At 37.2% G+C, this 20,410-nt stretch overlaps 1 long non-coding RNA gene across 1 annotated transcript; it reads left to right on the forward strand.

Annotated features, from left to right (window-relative positions):
- The first annotated feature begins 3,990 nt into the window (after positions 1–3,990).
- On the forward strand, positions 3,991–7,552 carry LOC137084070 (uncharacterized). The gene is made up of 3 exons (XR_010906692.1): positions 3,991–4,147; positions 6,401–6,497; positions 7,441–7,552. It is a non-coding gene; the product is annotated as an uncharacterized lncRNA (long non-coding RNA).
- Positions 7,553–20,410: the final 12,858 nt, after the last annotated feature.

Genomic DNA, 20,410 nt, shown 5'->3' on the forward strand with positions numbered 1-20,410 from the left:
AGTTCCACCACTGCAATTTCTAGTAACAATTAAAACCATTTAAAAATGAAACCCCTAATTAAAATGTTTTAGTTGAATTAATTATAAAAACAGGTTGAGTAAACGTGCATTTTAAAGTTGAAGTCAAGTTTGAGCCAACTAAAAATTATTAATTCAATTAACTTTAAAAATAATTGAGCAAACGTACATTTTAATGTTGAAGTCAAGTTTGAGCCAATTAAAAAATATTAATTCAGGTAACAATATCTATAACGAAATTGAGTGAACGTAAAATATCTGTGGAACTAGTTACTAAATAATAATTTGTTGAAAGCACTAGAAATTTTTTACAGTGTGTATTGTTTTGCACTTCTTGTTAATGAAATATTAGTATATTACTGAGTTATATAAATTGGTCTGAGGATTAAAATAAAGGTAATTGAAATCAGAATAAAATGCATTGACATTTTTACTTTTATCTTGTGAATATCAATCATTATTGATCACAATGTCAGGTGGTGCGACCGGTCATGGTCAGGTGGTGCAATCAGCACATTTTCATTTAAATCTGTCAATTCCCACTGCAATTGCAACATAAAGTAAGAAATATAACTGTAAAACTTTATATAACATATACAAATCATTTTAACAATTAAAAACAAAAATAAAAACTCCTTATCGAAAAATTGGTGTTTGAACACATAGAAAAGTAGCCATTTATATGAATTGGAATAAAAAAAAGTCAATAAATAAAGAAATGGAAGGGAATTTACAATGCAATATGCATGTAAGACACTACAATGACTGATATTTACAAGTTCTCAGCAGCGCTAAGTACATTAAATGTATATTTATTTAAAATAATATATGGTCGCACCACCTGACATTTTCTGGGTGGTAAAATCAGAAATCTTGTCTAATAATGAATTAATGCTGCCTAAAAAGCTGTAAAACCTATATCAATCAGCATCAAACATTTGTTTGGACATAAAAATGCATTTTAAAACCGTTTTGCTTAACAAAAAGATTATCTTGAAAACCTTTTTTGTCATTGACCCCATTGCATTTAGAATTTAATGAAAAATAACTGCCATGTTCAACACTGAACACAAAAGAAACCCTTCATTACAGATTTCATATCAAACAAACAATCACTCAAAATGTCCTCCAGAGATTCATATTAATATGAGGAAGTCACACACATGAACACTCACCTCGATCAAACTTTCACAAGATACAGCTTCTCCAATCCTCCAGCTTTAACATCAGAAAGATACACGGACATTCCTGATTAAACTCCGATAAACGTTTCTATTAAACTCTTTAAAGCTCTGTTTTCCCCGTATCGTATTGGTGTTTTACCTGCCTAAAATGGCGGCAGTCGACAGGTGAGCTCCAGCTTACTTTCACTTTGCATTTGTGACGAAAGTAAACAGACACGCGCGTTCACGAGAGCACCACGGCGCATGCGCGAGAGCAGACTTTCTTCTTCTTCTTCTTCTTCTTCTTCTTCTTCTTGTATTGTTTAATGGCGGTTGACAATCCAACTTATGGTGTATTACCGCCACCAACTGGACTGGAGTGTGAAGCATCAACAGGGACTTAAATAACAACAACAACAAAAAAGGTAATTAAATAAATAAATAATATTTATGCCATATATAAATTTTAAATTCTGCTATCCAATCCTGTTTTTTTGAGATAACTAAGTATTTCCCTCTGTATCCTTGATTCTCCTGAAGCACAACTTAATAGATTTGATATACTGAAATTTACTAATCCTATATCTTTCAATTTATTAATAAACTCTTCTCTTTCCCTGCTAAATACTACACAATGTAAAAGTACATGTTCAATAGTCTCTACTTCACTGCATGAGGTACACAATCCAGTTTGTTGTTTCCCTATTATAAACAATGAATGATTTAATCCAGAATGTCCTATTCGGAGTCGTGAAATGATGATATCTTCTTTCCTACTATTAAAACACTCTCTCCCTTTGCCAACTCGTTTTACTACTCTACTTAGTGGAATTTGTACTTCAATATTCTTATGTTGTAATGCCTGTTTTGCCAGTTTGTCAACTGTTTCATTCCCATGTACTCCCACATGTGCAGGTACCCATATGAACTTCAGGACTATACCCATTTCCTGTATTCTTAGTAAATTTATTAGAATCTCATATATTAATTCTGTTCTAGTTGTTGACTGCCCAGATATTAAACTATTTAATGCTGACAGAGAGTCTGAACAAATAACTACCCTTATTGGCTTTACATCCTCCACCCATTGAATCGCCAATAGAATTGCTATCAACTCAGTTGTAAAAACAGATGCATAATTAGTTATTCTTTTCTGAATGTTGACCTGGAATCTCTGAATGTATACAGCTGCCGCTGTGTATCCTGTTGTAGGATCCTTTGACCCATCTATGGAGCATTGAGGAGTATGCTTGTTCCAAATACTCTTTTACAACAACCTCCTTAGGTATGGATTTTTCATTCTTGAATTTATATTGAAGACAAAAATCGATTTGAGGTGTAGGAAGCAACCAAGGAGGAATATGTGAAATAACAATAGAGGGACTAACTGGAATTTCCTTAATACCTAAAGTCAAAGCATCTTTGTTTGCTGTCCAACCAAAACTAGTAATACTATTATTTCCATACTCCCAGCACTCTTTTAATATTTCTTTGACTGGGTGTGCCCTTTAATATTAATCCAATAATTCATTGATAATTTCAATTTACGTATATGTATGGGCATTTCTCCTACCTCAACCCTGTAACGCTGCTATAGGAGATGTTCTAAAAGCCCCACAACATATTCTTAATGATTGTGCCTGAATTGATTCAACTTTTAATAAGCGATTTTGATGCAGATCCATAAAAACATGTTGTAGCATCAGCAATATCTAATGAGTCATATCACAGTTACATTTCCCAAGTGTTGATTTTAGATCGGGAGAAAGTTCTGATGAATCATCTGTCCACTATAGCTATATTTCAGCTACAGATCATAATCTGACTGTGACTGTTGTTTCTGAAGATGCTTCATCTGCTGTAACTTTGACTGTAAATAAATGTATTTGTGTTATTAGAATGTGATTTGCATGAACATCAAACAGTAATCTGATTATGTAATGCATGTTGCTTGTAAAGCGTTTCCCCAACACTGCTCATTTCAGACGAGACTGAAAACAGCTGATGGCCAGATCTTCTCAGAGGAGAGCTGTGGGAGAAATGTGTCCATGTTGAGCATAATCAGATTGATCAGCTGATGAGGGTAAATGGACAAACTCTGGCCCACTGGAGGAGCATCTGAGATGGGTTTCCACAGCTGACCGGATGAAGAGACGTCCTCATGTTCTGAGATCACAGACACGCAAACTTCAACTTCTGTCAAGAACAACTAACTCTATCAATCTATATTTCTGTTTGTATTTCATAGTTTTCACATGATATTTTTTTAATGCACACAATATTGTTATTATGGTATTATGTTTAATTCAGCATCTCTTCAGTTTAAATCATAAACTCTAGTGGACATCTAAAAATCTCTGAAACGTTTAATAATGACTTTTCAAATCTTGTTTTTCATGCCCTAAGAGCAATAAAACACATCAGACGGAGGTTATCATAATTCATGCATAAACGATTAAATTATAGGCAATAAAACATTATAAATGACACAGATAAAAACTAACTGAAAAAGACCAGAATGAATTTGAGAATAGTCAATTAAAAGAGAGAAAGTACAAAAGACAGAGAGAATGAACAAATTGAGGAATAAAAAAAACAAGCACAAAACTATATGAACGAAAGAAAAGATTAAAACAAACAAAGCAACGTGAGTGCTCACGCAAAACTAATTTACCACTTTATTCATTAATCTCCACGGTCACGCAACAACGTCTGCGTCGTGGTGCTCTCGTGAACGCGCGTGTCTGTTTACTTTCGTCACAAATGCAAAGTGAAAGTAAGCTGGAGCTCACCTGTCGACTGCCGCCATTTTAAGCAGGTAAAACACGAATACGATACGGGGAAAACAGAGCTTTAAAGAGTTTAATAGAAACGTTTATCGGAGTTTAATCAGGAATGTCCGTGTATCTTTCTGATGTTAAAGCTGGAGGATTGGAGAAGCTGTATCTTGTGAAAGTTTGATCGAGGTGAGTGTTCATGTGTGTGACTTCCTCATATTATTATGAATCTCTGGAGGACATTTTGAGTGATTGTTTGTTTGATATGAAATCTTTAATGAAGGGTTTCTTTTGTGTTCAGTCAGTGTTTGTCTGTTGAACATGGCAGTTATTTTTCATTAAATTCTAAATGCAATGGCCAATTGTCTTGTTGGCGTTTCCGTGAATATGAGTCACGCGATCCTTACAGATGTGTCCAGATGTGTTCAGATAAATTATGAAGGAGGGTCATTCCTAGCATTCGGTGCCATTTGAGTCCCCATGACATAATAGTATATTTTGAGTAAAAATTGGCTAATAATTGTATTTAAAGGGTCATCTTACACAGTTAATCCCCCTTTACCATAGAACACAATTATATGTACCCAGGATTAATTAATTAAAAATAATTACTTTGATTTTAGTGCAAGTATGCTAAACTGCCATGTCCCCAAGTAAGTTTGCCTAACTTCAGCCACAAATATAAGTAATAAAAATCAAACAAATTCCATTTTTTTCAATATTGTTGTATATTCTTATTTATAATATTCCTTACCAATATATATTTTTTGTCATTAAAACATATTTAATGCTTAAAGTCTTTAAAATATGTTGTGTCCCTGAACTGAATGTCCCCCCTGTTACTCTGATGGAAAATCCATCTGAACACACCCCTAAACTGTTCCTCTAATCACATGCCTCTAAAATAACTTTTGGCAGCAAACTATCCACAAGAATCAAAGCAAGTCTCTCTCCTTAATTTACTCTTTTTTTTCAAAGTATTAGAACGATTTATTGATGTGGTAAAGCATAAAATGTCCACCCTGTTATGCTTATTTATAGTGGAAACTCATAATTGATTGTAATTTTGAAAATATGGTTAATAAAAATCTTCCTCAGTGATCACTGTGCACTAGCTTGTTGTTCATCACGTAAGTAGCAGTGGCTAACTTTAGAATAAAATGTCCCTCCTGTTACTGTACAAAACAGTAACAGGGTGGACATATTGTAACAGAGTGGACATAATACCTAGATAAATAAGTGTTTATAGCATTTATTTGTAATTATAATCAATTTATATGGAATTTATTTGTTAAGAGGTCCGTCCAGCTTGAGAAGACAGTGTGGAATTACCTAGAACAACACATGGGATGCTGGTCTGTTCAGTTGTATGTTGCAGTAAGTACACCCTTAAAAATAAAGGTGCCAGGAAGAACCAAACATGGGCTTTCACAGTGATGCCATAGGAGAACTATTTTTGGTTCCCCAAAGAACCGTTTTGTGAAAGGTTCTTTAAAGAACCATCTTTTTCTAACCATTTTATAGTCTAAAGAACCTTTTTGCTCTACAAAGAACCTTTTGCGCAATGGAAAGTTTCTTTGGATATTAAAGGTTCTTCATAGAACCATACACCCTGCCAAAGAACCATTTAAGAACCTTTATTTTTAAGAGTGTAGTAACAGTAAGATGCTGTTACGTTTACTGTTACTTTTACTGTTTTCTTTTAGATTTGACAATTTTGAATGGTTGATGTTGTTCATGTTTCTTTCTTCTTCAGGAGATGGCAGGGTTAATTAGTTGATTTGTGGTCTGATGTCCTGTTGTTCAGTGGTGTGATGTCCACCCTGTTACCTCCTGTTCACCCTGTTTCTCCTCTGTCCACCCTGTTACCTCTGTTTTTTTTTATGTTCATTAAATAAGTTCAACAAATGTTATGCATATCTTGGTGGTTACTTGTAGAAAATGAAATGGCACCATTCAATTATTTAAGATGGGGACAAAATTCCAATGAAATTTATTTTTATTCTAAAAGAAACATGTTGAAATTACCAGTGTGCCTTAAAAACAAAAAACTATTTTCTCAAGATAATGCTTGTTTAGGAACATTTTGTTAAAACATTTGCAGGGTACAGGGAGGGACATTTTAGCTCTTAGAATATATAAATATTACAATAATTATGCATTTAAAACACATATTAATTGAGATGAGAATGTCCGGTAACAGGGTGGACATTTGGCCTTTGCATGTGTGAAGAATTTGGTCAAAATTATTAAACAATAATATCCTGAGCTGGACCAATATATTTTTATTGTAGTGTAACAAGCCAATTTTCAGATAAAATTATAAAATCATGGAAATTTAAACATTTTTTAATAGAACGTTACCAAGCTGAAATGGCACCGAATAGTAAGAATGACCCAGGATGTTTAATTTAATTTAGTGTCTGATGTTTGTTCATTCAGAGTCAGTGGAGGAGATCAAACTCATCAGGTTCTCCTGCAGCTTCATCATGGCTGATCCACAAGGATCCACAGGTGGAGATTTCTCTCCAGGAATCAGGTACTTTCAACACACACTGATAAATATTGTGTTACATCACAGAAAAAAGTGACTAACATGAAATATTAAATAAAAATATCATAAAGTCTCTGAAGAAAGATGAATGTTTATATTGCAGTTTTTCTGAATGGCTAAAACACATTTATCGAAACCATCACACACTTTTTTCAAAATCTTAAACACAACCAGTTCTTCAAACTACAACATGCACAGTGTCCTTGGAAAAAGTTTGTCAAATGCCAGTTTGGACATTCAAGCAGTTTTAGACCATCAGATCATTATATTGAGATACTTTGGACACATGGACACACACTCCCGCTCGGAGCCACCCGGTTCTCTCTCCTCTTCACTCGCTGATGTTATTCACATCTCTGTCTGCATCCTCCTGGTGGCGTGTAAGATTGCAGTCATCCAAATGATGAAAAAGTATAATTTGTACTTGAATAAATTCTATACTGTATGCACTGCAAATCTAGTATTGTACTGAATGTCTGTATATTCAGCTCTTGCATACTGTAGTATTGCTAGAAAAGGTTAAAAAAAAGTTGTAAAATCAAAGAACTGAACTGGTTTATTTTGTACAGCTGGTTTGATCACATCATTAGAAATTAGTGTGAACAATTTAGAGTTGTGTGTAAACGATGACAACTGTGTTTTAGTTGTACCTAAACTTTTACCTGTCTGTGTTTAGTGCATGTGTTGTGTGTCTTTTTTTAACTTTTAATGCGTTTAGTGCATCACAGTGAGTAAGAATTGGGTCTAAACGCCTGAAATTGTTTAAGGTTTTACAGAAAGAGTACAAACTGGTTTAGGCTGTTGAGGATTTGGTTGAAAAAAATGGGGTTTAGTGTGTTTTATTTCATAAAAACTGTAATATGGTTCCTCTCGTAAAGAATGATCCCAGTAATCTAAAGGATTAAACTGAATCTGTTCTCTGTTCCAGTTCAGTCCAGCAGAAGAGCTCAAACCCAGAGTCCAGCTGTGTGTCTATGAAGAGTGACCGGTCTATGGAGAAGCCAATAGGGTTTAAGAGTGGAGACAAACGGCCTGATCTCAGGTATATCATCTCTATAAAAGTTATGCTTCCAGTATTTTTTATTGTTTTTTAATTAGAAGCAAAATAAATGTAAGCTGAGATGCGCAGACCGATCGGCGGCTGACTTAAAGCAGTGCATTCTGGTTAGAAATGTTGTGACAGTGAAGTATGGCATCAAAGCACCGCGAGAGCGATTCGAGAGCAGCGGCTGGTTCATTCTCCACAGCTTCTCCAGAGCGATGCACGAGCTCTGATGACGACACAGCTGTCCCACGATTGGCCAGATTCACCACATGACAGCTGCGGTCACGTGTGTTTCGTGTTTATTCTGAAATCTTCAGCTCCACTAATGCTCACTAATCAGCTTTTTCTAACAGTAGAACCTCTTTTCATGGTCACGATGTTAAATTGCATCATGTTTATCAAAAATAAACTGATAATGAACGAAGACCCCACTTCCTTGATAGTTAATAATGTTGAACTTTATTCTTATTCAAATAGATGCTGTATTATGCAGTACATAAAGTATTGAATGAAAATGTCTCTGAAACATTGTGTTTTTGACAAATATTGCGTTTATTTCACTCCAGCTGTGATAAAGTATGCAAACACGGCGCGAGCGTCACTACGGGAAGCAGAAAGTGTCTGACTTCACGTGTCCGTTTGCAGCTCCTGCACGCGGCTTCTCTCGCCGATCGGTTACATCCAGCCACAGCCGATGTCCAACACAGACTATAGTTTTTAGAGATCGCCCGATATGGGTTTTTATTAGTGGTGGGCCGTTATCTGCCTTAATGTGGGACTCTTTATCGGGCAATAAAAAAAAAATATCGCAGTTAATCTATTCTCGAAGTTGGGTTGGGAGCTGGGTCTATACTACGCAAGCTATGATCACTTTCACTTTGATATTTTAGTGTGGATGTATACCTAGCCGAATTGCACTGTAGGGGGCGAGAACGAGTCTTCAAACTTGTGTATATGCCTTCTGTGTAATTACAACCACATTAAACGTGATGTGCTAACATGGATGCAGCTATGAAGCCGCAGGGTTTGCTTCAGGGAAAATGTATTTTTAAGAAGCTATATATATATATATATATATATATATATATATATATATATATATATATATCAATTAGTGACGGAATAAAATGTATTGTTTTTGGTCAATTTTTTTGTTTGGGGGATTATTTTATGAGGCCAAACTCTTTCTACTTTACTGTAGGCCTTTACTGAAACGCTGAATATGTTAAAGCCTACCTAATCACTGTAGCCTGACGGATGAACAAATCAAATTAAAACCTTATGAATAAATAAGATATCTTATAAGGTGCTGCATGATCCAAATATAGTATTATTTGATACATTTTTAAAGTTTTCATTACATTTTGGCCATGAAATCCACGCTGAATCCACCCTTCTGATGGGATCAGTTTAATCCAGATTTTTGGGATCAAAGTGATCCAAATCCTACAAAAAGGTTCTGAAAAACCCAAACTTAAGGTTTGATCTTAAAGGTTTGGTTTTTCTTTTGAAAAACACATTTTCAAGATTTGATCCAATCTGTTATCCAAAATCTTAGTGGATTACTTTTGAAAAACTGGACCCAGATGAATTATTTCTCTTTTGATACTGGCGATGCTGAGTTATTAATCACCAAAGACAAACGATTATTATACCTATGTATTTTTCCACAAGTCCACTGTTTTAGTGATTATCGTTTGGTAATGTTAGCTTGTAAGTCACCCACTTCAACTAACAAGGTGACATATGCATGAATGTAGTTAATGTAGATTTACCGCTGTGTTGGGCTCAATGTTATATGGAAAAGCTTTGAAGAAGCATGACCATTTAATAATTATATTCTGTGTGGTGAACCTAGGATAAGCAGTGCACGTCGCTGTTTTATGTCGGATAGCCAAAAATATCTCCAAACCACTGAAGTTGAGTGAAGTTTCTTGTCAGCGATATCTGTGTCCTCCGAGCTGGTCGTGAGCGCTGAGTTTTCTTCACTATCACTCCTTTTTCTCGCTTCACTTCTCTCCGATCCTCCAAGCCTGTCAGTCACTGACTGTAAACAACAGCACGTGCTGTTTTTATTTTATTTTTGGGGACAAAATGTAACATAAAACAATGTGTAATTAAAGCTGCGAGAAGCGATGGCGGGCCCAAGCCAGGGGCACCGCCACCCCGGTGGCATCAGCTTAACGGTGCGCAGCAGGCCAATAGGCATTTAATATGGGAAAAAAAATAAAAGGACTATATCAAAGTAATTTGAATTCACCTCATTAACTGCAGCAACTGGTGCTGTTATGACCAGAAACCACAACACTCACATCTATGAGATCAATTACATTTTATTCATTAATTTTATGTCAGATGATGTCAAATGTCAATTTCAAATGAGTGCAGAAAACTGTCCAAATGCTGAAGTTGTAATGTCCTTACACTTCTCTTTATGTGTTTTTGACCTACCGTAGCTTCTGTTTGTTCACCAGTCTTATGCAGTAAAAAGCATGCATGTTTTTATTTTAATATGTGTGGCATTCAATATTTTTAAAAATATAAATAAATAATAAATAAATAAATTTAAATCACAGAAACCACAACAATGATTTTAATATCAGTGTCAGGTAAGAGTAATATACATGCACAATTTTGTAAGTCCAGAAGGCCTGTATATTTTTTAAAGATATGTTATATTTTGTGTTGTTTTTTTAACTTATTTTTCACACCAAAGTGATAGCTATTTGTGATAGCCTATGATATAAAAGCGTTAAATTATGACAATCAAGAGACAAGGTGACACACACACACACACACACACACACACAGAGTGAGCCTGAGGGAGTGAGGGGGGGGGGGGGAGGACAGACAGAAAGAGAGAGTCATAGTCTGATTCCGATTGAACAAGATTTTAAACAAAAAAATTAAATGTAAATTCTCAAAAGAAGTCCTTCTGTATGATTTATAAGCTTTTGTACCCATTGGGACCTCAATTTATGTCCCTACAGTGACACAAGTCCCCATGAGTCTGTGTGCATTCAGGTTGAAGTCCCCACCAGGCTAGAAAAACATGAACATTTATCACGATTTTAAACAAAACAAAAAACAAACAAAAAAATCTAAATGGTCGGAGAAAATTATTTGAAAAAGAAACTCAAATGTGTTTTTTTATGTTAGTATTTTAGTTTTAAGAATTAATCTTCAAACACAAAATGTTAAAGAAGTACATTCATTTTACATTTTTATTCTTTCTGAGTTTGGTGACTATAGATAAAACTAGCCAAGTGTTTTATTTTTATACATTTTTCTCAAAGACTTATACAGCCGTGTTCATAAATAAGGCTATACTCCCACCTTCTTTGTATGAACACAATTATTAAACTAATTATATAAAAAAATATTGTCAATGCCTGTCAAATCTTCAGTGTCCTTTGTTTCATGTTGACCGAGTTGACTTTAGTATTGATCTAAAGGTCTTTTTATATTTGTATTTTCACAATTACGAAACTAATTATATAAAACGATATTGTCAATGCTCTACAAATTCACTGGTTCCAATGCACACAGCAATAAAAGAGCTAATCTTTTCACCATCAAAATGCAACTGGCACCCATCCCCCATCCCCCATCAGACAAACACACACACACACACACACACACACACACACACACACACACACACACACACACACACACACACACACACACACACACACACACACACACACACACACATGTCTGGTGTGCTATCTTTCTGGGGACTCACTATAGACTAAATGATTTTTATACTGTACAAACCATATATTCTGTCCTCCTACACTGCTCCTACCCCTAAACCTACCCATCACACAAAACTTTCTGCATTTTCACATTTTCAAAAGAACTCATTCTGTATGATTTATAAGCTTTTGTACCCATTGGGAAGTCCCCATGAGTCTTTGTGCATTCAGGTTTAAGTCCCCACCAGGCTAAAAAACCATTCACACACACACACAGAGGCAAGGTTTTTTGCTTGAAAACTTATACAATATTGCCCTCTACTTTTCATTTAAGTGAGAGCATAAGTGTTGAGAAAAAAAAAAACTGTGATTATATAGAATAACCAGTAGGTGGGAGTATAGCCTTATTTATGAACCAGGCACTTGTGTCCCTCTTTTGTATTTTTTAGGCTTTTGCTAAGGGACCACCGTTTGAGATATCCAATAACCGTTCGCATTTTAGCATTTTCTGTATATTTACTTCATGCTGTCCAAGTTTGGGAGGAGATTGAATTAATCGCTTTTGAGGAGAAGGTAAAAACTCAGAGCTCGCTTTCGAGTTTTTGTTATCTTCCAACCAAATTATCTGATTTCCTGTTGGTCAGAGCTAATGACTGTAAATTAGAAAGTTGTCCGGCTCAAAATGTACAATATATATACAGAGTTTGGTGACTGCAGATAAAACTAACCCCCCGCTTTGGACAAAAGATGGCGCTATTGAGCCCCTCTACCACGCCCGTTTCTGAATCTTTGCTTGCATCTTCTGGACAGCATGTCAGATGTGTGTGTTGAGTTTCATGCAATTTCAAGCATGCTAAGAGTCTCAAAAACACATAAAAAGATTATTAGACTTTGACACGTTGCCATGACAACAGTATTTCAAGAATCAGGAATCCATTCATATGTCTATATCTGCCATGTTTTGACATTATAATGATGAAGTTTGAAGTAAATCGGGTGAAAATAAGATGGGGATTTAAAGCAATTTTGAAAGTGACACACTTCCTGCTGCCAGTTGGTGGCGCTATAACTTTGACTCACAAAAGTCATATCCATGTGATCGTCCTCTTACAAAGAACACACAGCTGAAGTTTCATCAAAATGAATTAATGTATGCAGAAGTTATAACACACTTCCTGTTTCCTTTTTCTCGCCATAAATTCGTCTCGTCGCCACGGCCAAACCGTTTGAGATATCAAAAAGTTGCTCGCAATTTTGCATCCTCGGTGTCTTGACTTCATGCTGACCGAGTTTGGTGCTGATCGGGTGAATCGTCTAGGAGGAGTATCGCAAATTCCAGAGCATGCGTTTTCCATACAACCCATAATAGCTCACTTCCTGTTGGGCTGACACATAAATTAGAGCACGAAAGTTGTTCGGCCCGATGAGCTCTATATGGGTACCAAGTTTCACATATGTACGTGCAAGCGTTTTTTTATTAATGGACCAAGTTAAATCTCGCATTCAAGGGGGCGCTGTTGAGCCCCCCTGCCACGCCCGGGTACCATCTTCAGCCCGGCCCTGATGGCCGCGCATTCTGATGCGTGTGCAAAGTTTCAAGAGTTTTCGAGCATGGGAAGGGCCCCAAAAATGCCCAAATAGTCGGTAAAAAATATAATATTAAAGCTGCGAGCAGCGATGACGTGCCCAAGCGGGTGGCACCGCCATCCCAGCGGCATCAGCTTAACTGTGCACAGCAGAACAATAGGCATTTAATATGGGAAAAAATAAATAATGGGACTATGTCAAAGTCATTTGAATTCACCTCATTAACTGCAGCAACTGGTGCTGCTATGACCAGGAACCACAACACTCACATCTCTGAGATCAATTACATTTTTAGGGCCCAAGCCCTGAAAGGGCGCAGAGCCCTATTGTTCTTCTAAGGATTATTTGTTATTATTATTATTAGGGCCCAAGCCCTGAAAGGGCGCAGAGCCCTATTGTTCTTCTAAGGATTATTAGGGCCCAAGCCCTGAAAGGGCGCAGAGCCCTATTGTTCTTCTAAGGATTATTATTATTATTATTATTATTATTATTTTAACCCGACTATTTGGGCATTTTTGGGGCCCTTCCCATGCTCGAAAACTCTTGAAACTTTGCACACGCATCAGAATGCGCGGCCATCAGGGCGGGGCTGAGGTTGGGACCCGGGCGTGGCAGGGGGGCTCGACAGCGCCCCCTAAAGTGGGGTCTGAAAACGTGGTCTATAAATCAAACACACTTGCACGTACATATATGAAACTCGGTACACATATAGAGCTCATCGGGCCGAACAACTTTCGTGCTCTAAGTTATGCGTCAGCCCAACAGGAAGTGAGCTATTATGGGTTGTTCGGAAAACGCACGCTCTGGAATTTGCGATACTCCTCCTAGACGATTAACCCGATCAGCACCAAACTCAGTCAGCATGAAGTCAAGACACTGAGGATGCTAAATTGCGAGCGACTTTTTGATATCTCAAACGGTTTGGCCGTGGCGAAGAGACGAATTTATGGCGAGAAAAGGGAAACAGGAAGTGTGTTTTAACTTTTGCATACATTAATTCATTTTGATGAAACTTCAGCTGTGTGTTCGTTGTAAGAGGCCGATCACATGGATATGACTTTTGTGAGTCAAAGTTATAGCGCCACCAACTGGCAGCAGGAAGTGTCACTTTTGTCCAAAGTGGGGGGTTAGTTTTATCTACATTCACCAAACTCGGTATATATATTGTACGTTTCGAGCCGGACAACTTTCTAATTTACAGTCATTAGCTCTGACCAACAGAAAGTCAGATAATTTGGTTTCAATCTTAAAAAAATCATAAAAACAAGCTCTGAGTTTTTACCTTCTCCTCAAAAGCGATTCATTCAATCTCCTCCAAACTCGGACAACATGAAGTAAATATACGGAAGATGCTAAAATGCGAACGGTTATTGGATATCTCAAACGGTCTTCCCGTAGCAAAAGCCTAAAAAAGACAAAATAAGCACACAAGTGCCTGGTTCATAAATAAGGCTATACTCCCACCTGCTGGTTATTCTATATAATCACACTTTTTTTTCCTGTTTTTTTTTTCTTCTGTTTTTTCAGCACTTATGCTCTCCCTTAAATGACCAGTAGAGGACAATATTGTATAAGTTTTCAAGCAAAAAACCTTGCCTCTGTGTGTGTGTGTGTGAATGGTTTTCTAGCCTGGTGGGGACTTAAACCTGAATGCACACAGGCTCATGGGGACTTCCCAATGGGTACAAAAGCTTATAAATCATACAGAATGAGTTCTTTTGAAAATGTGAAAATGCAGAAAGTTGTGTGATGTGTAGGTTTAGGGTAGGAGCAGTGTAGGAGGACAGAATATATGGTTGTTAAAGCATAAAAACCATTACGTCTATGCTGAGTCCCCAAAAAGATAGTGAACCAGACGTGTGTGTGTGTGTGTGTGTGTGTGTGTGTGTGTGTGGAGAGAGAGGGAGGGGGGCTGATTTCTACCTTCAGCTTACTACAGTGTGTGTGTGTGTGTGTGTGTGTGTGTGTGTGTGTGGAGGGGGGGTGGGGGTGGGGGTGTGGGCCGGTTTATACTTACTACAGTGTGTGTGTGTGTGTGTGTGTGTGTGTGTGTGTGTGTGTGTGTGTGTGTGTGTGTGTGTGTGTGTGTGTGAGAGTTCTTTTTAGCCTGGTGGGGACTTGAACCTGAATGCACACAGACTCATGGGGACACGTGTCACTGATTTCTACAGTGTGTGTGTGTGTGTGTGTGTGTGTGTGTGTGTGAGCCACTCTTCTGTCTAAAAAGATTACCTCTCAATGCTGTGCTTTGGCCTGCATTAAAGGATAAAACATATTATTCTGGGTTTGAATAAAAAAATAAATGATAAAACCAGTTTATTTGTAGGGCATTGACAATATTGTTTTATATAATTAGCAAAATATTTGTGTAAATACAAATAATTATTAATAAAAGATATATCAATATAAAAAAAAACATTACTAACAAAGGAAAAAACACATTTGAGTGTCTTTTTAAAAAAAAGTAGTGTAACTTAAAAATTAGAAGATTAATGCCTTTTGTTTAAGGACAAAAATGAGAACCATTAAGATATTGGTTTGATTTTGTGTCTCTGTCACAACCCCCCCTCAGGATCACTCTATGTGTGTGTGTGTGTGTGTGGAGGGGGTCTCTCTCACTCTCTGTGTGTGTGTGTGTGTGTGTGTGTGTGTATGTGTGTGTGTGTATGGGGTCTCTCTCACTCTCTCTCTCTCTGTGTGTGTGTGTGTGTGTGTGTGTGTGTGTGTGTGGAGTTAGTCTCTCTCACGCTGTGTGTGTGTCACCTTGTCTCTTGTTTTTTCATAATTTAACTCTTTCATATCGTAGGCTATCACAAATATCTATCACTTTATTGTGAAAAATAAGTAAAACAAAAAAATATATTATAACTTTAAATAAATACTGGTCTCCTGAACTTACAAAATTTTGAGCTGCAAAAAAATACATTTGCACATAATTGAAAGTGACCTATTATATCCTAATACTTTTAATTGTTTTCTATAACATGGGCTTTAAAGAAGGTCATGTGCTGTGTTTGCAAAGATCACGTATGACACCTCTTAAAACTAATTATTTATTGATAGAATTCAAATGGATACATTTTTTTTAATTTCACATGATTTTATAAAAGTGGCTGTTTATAATAAACTTCTATAAATTTTATGCACGCATATTACTCTTACCTGACACTGATATTAAAATCATTGTTGCGGTCTCTGTGATTTGGCTTAATTTATTTTTAAGAGAAGTGTAAGGATAATACAACTTCAGCATTTGGACAGTATTCTGCACTCATTTTGAAATTGACATTTGACATCATCTGACATAAAATTAATGAATAAAATGTAATTGATCTCAGAGATGTGAGTGTTGTGGTTCCTGGTCATAGCAGCACCAGTTGCTGCAGTTAATGAGGTGAATTCAAATGACTTTGACAAAGTCCCTTTATTTATTTTTTCCCATATTAAATGCCTATTGCCTGCTGTGCACAGTTAAGCTGATGCCACCGGGGTGGCGGTGCCCCCGGCTTGGGCCCGTCATCGCTGCTCGCAGCTTTAATTATTATTATTATATATTATTATTTTTTTTACCGACTATTTGGGCATTTTTGGGGCCCTTCCCATGCTCAAAAACTCTTGAAACTTTGCACACACATCAGAATGCGCGGCCATCAGGGCCGGGCTGAGGCTGGGACCCGGGCGTGGCAGGGGGGCTCGACAGCGCCCCCTAAAGTGGGCTCTGAAAACGTGGTCTATAAATCAAACACACTTGCACGTACATATATGAAACTCGGTACACATATAGAGCTCATCGGGCCGAACAACTTTCGTGCTCTAAGTTATGCGTCAGCCCAACAGGAAGTGAGCTATTATGGGTTGTTCGGAAAACGCATGCTGTGGAATTTGCGATACTCCTCCTAGACGATTCACCCGATCAGCACCAAACTCCGTCAGCATGAAGTCAAGACACTGAGGATGCTAAATTGCGAGCAACTTTTTGATATCTCAAACGGTTTGGCCGTGGCGAAGAGACGAATTTATGGCGAGAAAAGGCAAACAGGAAGTGTATTATAACTTCTGCATACATTAATTCATTTTGATGAAACTTCAGCTGTGTGTTCGTTGTAAGAGGACGATCACATGGATATGACTTTTGTGAGTCAAAGTTATAGCACCACCAACTGGCAGCAGGAAGTGGGTCACTTTCAAAAATGCTTTAAATCCCCATCTTATTTTCACCCGATTTACTTCAAACTTCATCAGTTTAATGTCAAAACATGGCAGATATAGACATATAAATAGATTCCTGATTCTTGAAATACTGTTGTCATGGCAACGTGTCAAAGTCCAATAATCTTTTTAGGTGTTTTTGAGACACTTAGCATGCTTGAAATTGCATGAAACTCAACACACACATCTGACATGCTGTCCAGAAGATGCAAGCAAAGATTCAGAAACGGGCGTGGTAGAGGGGCTCAGTAGCACCATCTTTTGTCCAAAGTGGGGGGTTAGTTTTATGTACATTTACCAAACTCGGTATATATATTGTACATTTCGAGCCGGACAACTTTCTAATTTAAAGTCATTAGCTCTGACCAACAGGAAGTCAGATAATTTGGTTGGAAGATAACAAGAAGTCGAAAGCGAGCTCTGAGTTTTTACCTTCTCCTCAAAAGCGATTCATTCAATCTCCTCCAAACTCGGACAACATGAAGTAAATATACAGAAGATGCTAAAATGCGAACGGTTATTGGATATCTCAAACGGTGTTCCCGTAGCAAAAGCCTAAAAAATACAAAATATGGACACAAGTACCTGGTTCATAAATAAGGCTATACTCCCACCTGCTGGTTATTCTTTATATCACACTGTTTTTTTTTTTGGTTTTTTTTCAACACTTATGCTCTCACTTAAATGACCAGTAGAGGGCAATATTGTATAAGTTTTCAAGCAAAAAACCTTGCCTCTGTGTGTGTGTGTGAATGGTTTTCTAGCCTGCTGGAGACTTAAACCTGAATGCACACAGACTCATGGGGACTTCCCAATGGGTACAAAAGCTTATAAATCAGACAGAATGAGTTCTTTTGAAAAGGTGAAAATGCAGAAAGTTGTGTGATGGGAAGGTTTTGGGGTAGGAGCAGTGTAGGAGGACAGAATATATGGTTTGTACAGCATAAAAACCATTACGTCTATGGTGAGTCCCCAGAAAGATAGTGAACCAGACATGAGTGTGTGTGTGTGTGTGTGTGTGTGTGTGTGTGTGTGTGTGTGTGTGTGTGTGTGTGTGTGTGTGTGTGTGTGTGTGTGTGGAGGGGGGATGGGCTGCTTTATACCTGCAGCTTACTACAGTGTGTGTGTGTGTGTGTGTGTGGAGGGGGGGTGGGGGTGTGGGCCGGTTTATACTTGCAGCATTACAGTGTGTGTGTGTGTGTGTGTGTGTGTGTGTGTGTGTGTGTGTGTGTGTGTGTGTGAGTCACTTTCTCTCGATGGTAATAATTGAACCGTTACATAACATAGGCTAATACAAATGTAAAAAATAAGTTAAAAAAATAAAAAAAATACTTTGAATTAAATACAGGTTTCCTGGACTTACAAAATATTGCCCTGCAAAAGATAGCTTTGCACATATTTGAAAATGACCTATTATATCCTATTACATTAGAATTCATCTATAATTAAATTACATCATAGGTGTGGCTTGAAACTTTTCCCCACCGTTTAGACTTTACTATTATTGTTTTGCTGAAAATTATGTTTAATCTAAATCTCACTTTGCCACTCACTTTTTTTGCCACAAAAAAACTTTCTCCCACTGTTTAGATTATTATTGTTTTGTTTGTTTCAAATCTTGTTTCTTTCGGAATTAGACTCTGCCTCTCTGTCTGTCGTCCCCCTCCCCCCTCCCTCTCCCTCTCTGAGTTTCACTCTGTTTGGGTTGTTTGTGTGTGTGTGTGTGTGTGTGTGTGTGTGTGTGTGTGTGTGTGTGTGTGTGTGTGTGTGTGTGTGTGTGTGTGTGTGTGTGTGTGTGTGTGTGTGTGTGTGTGTGTGTGTGTGTGTGGAGGGGGTCTCACTCTTTGTGTGTATCACCTTGTCTCTTGATTGCCATAATTTAAACCTTCATATCACAAATAACTATCACTTTAGTGTGAAAAATAAGTTTAAAAAAAAACAAAAAATATACTATATCTTTAATTAAATACTGTCCTTCTGAACTTACAACATTTTGAGCTGCAAAATATACATTTGCACATAATTGAAAGTGACCCATTATATCCTAATACATAAAAAAAAAAAAAAAAAAAAAATCTATATTTAAATGTCATAATAGGTTTGGCTTGTGGTCATAGGGGTACCAGCTGCTGTGATACATGTGGCATATTAGAGCAATTTTCAAATATTCTCCTGTTTAAATGCATATTTCCTGTAGTGCACATTCTCAGCGGTATAAAAACATGCTGCATGTTTTAGAGAGGTCGACTTTGACCAGTAAATATGGCATATTCAGATGACTTTGATATCGTTATTTTAAATTTAATTACATTTAAACATTTAAAAGTGGCTGTTTATAATACACTTCCATAAAATGTATGCAGGCATATTCCTCTTACCTGACACTGATATTAAAATATTTTTTGCGGTTTCTGTGATTTGGCTTTATTTTTTATTATTTTTTATTTAAAAAAACATTGAATGCCACACATATTGAAATAAAAACAAGCATGCTTTTTGCTGCATAAAATTGGTGAACAATCACAAGCTACGGTAGGTCAAAAACACATAAAGAGAAGTGTAAGGATAATACAACATCAGCATTTGGAAAGTATTCTGCACTCATTTTGAAATTGACATTTGACATCATCTGACATAAAATTAATGAATAAAATGTAATTGATCTCATAGATGTGAGTGTTGTGGTTCCTGGTCATAGCAGCACCAGTTGCTGCAGTTAATGAGGTGAATTAAAATGACTTTGACATAGTCCCTTTATTTATTTTTTCCCATATTAAATGCCTATTGGCCTGCTGTGCACAGTTAAGCTGATGCCACCGGGGTGGCGGTGCCACCGGCTTGGGCCCGTCATCGCTGCTCGCAGCTTTAATTATTATTATTATTTATTATTATTATTTTTTTACGCGACTATTTGGGCATTTTTGGGGCCCTTCCCATGCTCGAAAACTCTTGAAACTTTGCACACGCATCAGAATGCGCGGCCATCAGGGCCGGGCTGAGGCTGGGACCCGGGCGTGGCAGGGGGGCTCGACAGCGCCCCCTAAAGTGGGGTCTGAAAACGTGGTCTATAAATCAAACCAACTTCCACGTATATATATGAAACTCGGTACACATATAGAGCTCATCGGGCCGAACAACTTTCGTGCTCTAAGTTATGTGTCAGCCCAACAGGAAGTGAGCTATTATGGGTTGTTCGGGAAACGCATGCTCTGGAATTTGCGATACTCCTCCTAGACGATTCACCCGATCAGCACCAAACTCGGTCAGCATGAAGTAAAGACACTGAGGATGCTAAATTGCGAGCAACTTTTTGATATCTCAAACGGTTTGGCCGTGGCGAAGAGACGAATTTATGG

Source organism: Pseudorasbora parva, chromosome 8 (genome assembly GCF_024679245.1).
Source record: "Pseudorasbora parva isolate DD20220531a chromosome 8, ASM2467924v1, whole genome shotgun sequence".
NCBI lineage: Eukaryota > Metazoa > Chordata > Actinopteri > Cypriniformes > Gobionidae > Pseudorasbora > Pseudorasbora parva.